A 5746-nucleotide genomic window follows, 5' to 3' on the forward strand; every position below is an offset into this window, starting at 1 on the left:
TTGTGCCAGGAACGACAACAACAATTATAACCCTCCTCCTTCTCCTCTCACTGTGTACCTTTCTGTCTCATTAGTGTCACTGTTAGTTTAATCCTTTCTTAAGCGCCAGTAGGACCAACAAGTAAATTAATGACAGGGAGCCACCCCGCCAGACAGTATCCACAGCAACAGCTGCTTGAGGACCTGTTGTTATTAAGACACATGACCAATTAGGAAAGACCAGCTGCTGGCCAGGGTGGGGGTTAGGGGGTGGCATGCCTGCAGAGAAACGGGGGGATGGGAGGAGAGGGTCCAGCAAGCATGAGTCTTTCTAAACTGGGGTTGAAGGAACAAAGCCAGGAGACCAGAGGTGCGACTGAAGCTCGGCCCACTCCTGCCTGGCTTTATGTCTCCTCCTTTTCTCCTTACCTTTCCTGACAAGCCTTTGGGAGGGTGGCTGGTGGGCACCCCGTGGTCATTAACTGTCAGCAGTTCCCCCTTGAGAGGAAGAGCCGCCCCCTCCCAACACACAGCACCCGCAGAAGTGGAAGAGGTATGGGTGGGGATGGGGCAGTGCAGGGCTGTGGACCCCTAAGATGCAGGAACATACATTAATCATCCACTGTATGCTGGCCCCAGTGCAGAGTACCTCAAGAGGGCACAAAAGAAAAGGAGACGCAGCCTTGACCTGTAACGGTTTCCAGGGTAATGGTTAGTCAACCATTTTTGAGATTCTGGTGATTTTAGGTCAAAGTACACTTGATGAACCGCCTGCTCTGTGAGGGCCAGGAAGGTGCGTGGCTGCAGGAAAAAAACAAAACAAAACAGGAAGCCTGCCCCCCTCAGCCTGCCGCAGGCTGGCTGCATGTGCACCCCCACCCCCCTGCTCCAGCTGGGCTGAGACCCCCATCCCTAGAGATCCTCCACATCCAAGAAGACAGCCCAACGCTCCTAAAGGGTCTGTCTGTGTCTGAAAGGGGATGGTCTCCTTGAGGTCCCATCCTGCCTGCCCAGCAACACATCAGAGTCCACATCTTTGTCCACTGGCTGGCCATCTCCTTGGGAGGCCTGGTCAAGACAGGTACAGGTCACCTGCAAAACAGAGGTGTGAGCCAGCCCTGTGGGCTGAGGGACAGTGCAAGGGGCCCTGGCCACATCTCAGGCATTGACGGAGCAGGGCGGCCCTGGGGAGGGGTGGTGCTGGTGGGTCCTTCCCCACCACCTGGAGCCGCGGTTGGGGGTGGTCCTGTGGGCAGCGGAATAAGGCTCAGTTTGCTCTTTACATCTTCTTGTCACCAGTTTACCTGTGTCTCTGTATAACCGCTTCCACACCCACCTCCGGGAAACTGCAAGGATGCTTTCTGTACAGGGTTTGAGTTCCTTGTAAAACAGTCCCAGGTCACATTAATTGAACCCAATGCTAGTTCTGAGATGCTGCCGGCCTCCTCCAGGTTTTCCAGGTCATGTAGCCTTGTCTTCCTCTCTGCATCACACTCCTTCCTCAAGCAGGCAGAGAGTGTTCAGCTCAGAGGTCTCACAGGTGGCTGGCTGGTCAAGCTGCTTTTGCACAGGAGGAGCTGGGGGACAGGCGGGGCAGAAGGCCTGCCCAAGGCCACAGGAGGAGGGTCAGAGTGAGGCAGAGAGCCCCGCTCTCTGGAAACCCCAAGGATGGAAGTGACAAAACCGCGACAGAGAGAACCGTTCTAAAAGCAGGCATCAGGGATCAAAAGGCACGGCTATTTGGGGACTTCCCTGGTGGTCCACGGGTTAGGACTCTGCGCTTTCACTGCTGAGGGTGCAGGTACAATCCCTGGTCAGGGAACTAAGATCCTGCAAGTTGCACAGTGCAGCCAAAAAAAAAAGCCATTGGGAAACGTACCTGTTGGAGGACAGAACTGCACGGACAGCAGCAGGTACAGGCTGTGGAATTTTGGAGTCAGATGGGCCAGGGTGTGAATCCCACAGCTCACCCTCTGATTCACTGTGTGATGGCAGGCATTGTGCCTCACTTCTCTGAGCCTCTGTTTTCTCATCTGTGATTCGGGGGTGAGGGCTTCCCAGGGGGCTCAAGGTAAAGAATCTGCCTGCCGGTGCAGGAGCCATGGGTTTGACCCCTGGGTTGGGAAGATCCCCTGGAGGAGGAAATGGCAACCCACTCTAGTATTCTTGCCTGGAAAATTCCATGGACAGAGGAGCCCGGCAAGTCACAGTCCAGGGGCTCCTAAAGAGTCGGACATGACTGAGCGCAAAGATGGGGAGAATGTGGCTGCCTTGCAGACTGATTATGTGCATTCAATAGGATAATAAAATGTCAGGCACACCCGGTGCTGTGTTTAGCACATTGTAGATTTTACATTTTCTACCTGAAGGCTTCCACGTGTTACACACAGTACTACCGGTTATCTTAGTGTCGTTGAGTAGATCACATTAGATATTTGTTTTATTGAGGTGAGCAGGGAGAAGGGACCTATGTGTGCATTTTAAAAGATTTTCATCCAAAGAGGGATACATCTTAGAGAAGGAGCCTCGGGATGCTGAAACAGGCAGCTTTCAGGGCTAACTGGCCCTGCGGCTGGGGTGAAACCCTTCTCTGATCAGAAGGGGACGGATGAAATAGCAGTGTATTATTAGCCAACTTTACGGGAACAGGAGGAGGCCTTGCTCCTCCGGCCATCACCCAGCGAGAACCAACCTGCACAGCCTGGACGAGCACTGCGTCTCCTCCTGGGTGCGCTGGAAGAAAGCGTGCTGTGTCTCCAGAACGCAGGCAGCTCAGGAGGTGCTAACTGCTCAGAGCAAGCAGCTGAGTCCCCTCCCCAGATGATGGCTTTCTCCTGAGTGGTTTTCCTCCACTCCTGTGTGATGTCTGCTCCACATGTGGACACCGGGCCCCTTGGGATGGTGCCCAGCCAGAGCAGGAAGTCAGCCTCGGGAGCAAATGCCTCTGGAGTCAAGTGTCTTCTCCACATGCCGCTCGAGGGGGGTCACGTATCACTGGAAGCAGTGAACTCAGTTATTCTGAGCTAAGACCATTCCCTGCCCCTGAGGTGAAGGGCAGGGGTCCTGAACTGGTGCCCAGAGCCCCAGGTGGAAATTAAGGTTGAGAGGGCCCATAATACTCCTTTAATTCAATTCAACAAGCACCCACTTAGCCCACCTTTCCATTATGCACAATGTCAAACATACGAGAAGACAAAGCATGGTATTGAAGACCCAGGGTAACACTGCAGTTGGATTGGATGTCAAAGCCGTGCTACAAACCACCTCACTAACTACACAAGAGGAGTTCAGAGAATGGCTGGTTCCAGAATTATGACATGAGCCATAAGTTTGTGAAGTCCATCAGAGCAAACTTCCTGAAAATGTCAAACCTCAGTCTGTCGGTGAAAGGATGTGCATGTGTGCTCAGTCGCTCAGTCGTGTCCAACTCTGCGACCCCATGGACTGGAGCCTATCCAGCTCCTCTGTACATGAGGCTCTCCAGGCAAGAATACTGGAGTGGGGTGCCATTTCATCCTCCAGGGAATCTTCTTGACTCAGGGATCAAACCTGCATCTCTCGCATTGGTGATTCTTTACCACTGAGCCACCAATAGCTGCTGCTAAAAGGGGACCAGGTAAAGAGAGGATTCCATACAAGCTGAAAGCCAGAGGAGAAGACCAAAGATGAGAGAGAAGGCTTGAGAGACAGTCCCTGGCAAAGAAGATATGAGCCCTGTACCTGAGGTGGGGCAGCCGCAGCCGCTGTCACAAGTCTGCGTGTGATTCAGAAGATTGATGGGCCCTTGTGCTTGGCAGCCTGCAGCAACATGATGCAAGCAGGGAAGAATGCTTTGAGAGGGACAGGAGAAGACAGGCATACCAAGGGAAAGGAGGTTATAAAGAGAAAGCATGACCCAGGGCTTTGCCAGGGGATTTGGGGATAGAAACGAAGAGTGGCACACGTGGTCTGAACAATGCCGTCGAGAAGGAGGCATGAAAACTAGTCCACCTGGTGCACGTGAGTGTGGAAGGTAAAGATCAAAGGTCACCAGGAGGTCACCTCTGGAAGGAAATGGAGAACAAATGGCTCCATGATAATAGAGAACTTGGAAGAAAGGTGGTCAGTCTGAGCCATGGTAGTTGATTAATTTAAGCCTTAAATTGAACCCTTAAATTGAAGGGCAAGACTGACTTTTCATTTAAAGTTGTGTTGTGTTTCTCAAGAGAAAGGACCCAAATAAACAAAATAAGAAATGAAAGAGGAGAAATAACCAATCCTGCAGAAATACAAAGATGCCATACAGAATACACTGAGCAAAGATATCCCCACAAACTAGACAACCTAGAAATGGATACGGTTCTAGAAATTTACAGCCTGTAAAGCTGAATCAAGAAGAAATTGAACAGACCCATCACTGGAGGAGAAATAGGATCTGTAATTTAAAAAACTCCCTGAGAAAACAGCAACAAAACTCACTGCAAACAAAAGTTTAGGAATGAGCAGCTTCACTGGGTAATTCCACCAAACATACAAAGAATAATGTACATCCATCCTTCTCAAACTCTTCCAGAAGACTGAAGAGGAGGGAACATTCCCAAAGACAACCTATGAAGCTACTGTCTCCCTGATACAAAACCAGACAAAGACACCACCGAAAAAGAAAATTACAGGCCACTGTTAGATGAATAGAGATGGAAAAAATCCTCAACAAAAATACTGGCAAACCTAATTCCACAAGACATAATAAAAGTGATCATACACCAGGATCATCCTAGGGTCAAAAGGATTCATCCTAGGGTCACAAGGATGGCTCAACATACACAAACCAATGTGAACAAAAGACAAGACAAAACCCACACGATCATCTCAATAGATGCAAAAAAAGCATCTGATGAAAGTCAATGTCCATTCATGATAAAAACCCTCACCAAAGTGGGTATAGAGGGAATATATCTCAATACAATAAAAAAGTTTTTATGACAAACCCACAGTCAACATAATACTCAATGATGAAAAGCTAAAAGTGTTCCTGCTAAAATCTGGAACAGGACAAGGATTCTGACCACTTATATTTAATATCATACTATAAGTCCTAGATACAGCAATTAGATTGGAAATAAAATGTATCCAAATTGGAAGAGAAGAGGTAACACAGTCATTATATGCAGATGACATGATAACTCTATATAGAAAACTCTAAAGATTCCACACAAAACTATTAGAACTAATAAATGAATTCAGCAAGGTAGCAGGATACAAGATTAACAGTCAGAAATATGCTGCATTTCTTTATACCAGTAATGAAATACCAGAAAGAGAAAATGAGAAAACAATCCCTTTTAAAATCACATAGAAAGACACCTAGGAATAAACCTGACTAAGGAGGTAAAAGACATATACACTGAGAATAAAACTTCGATAAAGGAAGCTGAAGATGACTCAAAGAAATGGAAAGATATTTCATAAATACTGTTAAAATGGCCATACTACCCAAAGCAATCTATGGATTTAATACCATCCCTATCAAATTACCCATGACATTTCTCATAGAACTAGGACAAATAATCCTAAAGTTTATATGGAACCACAAAAGACCCAGAATTGCCAAGGCAATCCTGAGAAAAAAAGAAGAAATCAGGAGGCATAGCCCTCCCAGACTTCAGACGATACTTTAAAGCTACGGTAATCAAAACAGCATGATACTGGCACAAAAAGACACTTACACCAATGGAACAGAATAGAGAGCTCAGAAGTTAACCCACACACTTATGGCCAATCTTCAACC

This window comes from Cervus elaphus, chromosome 5 (assembly GCF_910594005.1).
Source record: "Cervus elaphus chromosome 5, mCerEla1.1, whole genome shotgun sequence".
Taxonomy (NCBI): domain Eukaryota; kingdom Metazoa; phylum Chordata; class Mammalia; order Artiodactyla; family Cervidae; genus Cervus; species Cervus elaphus.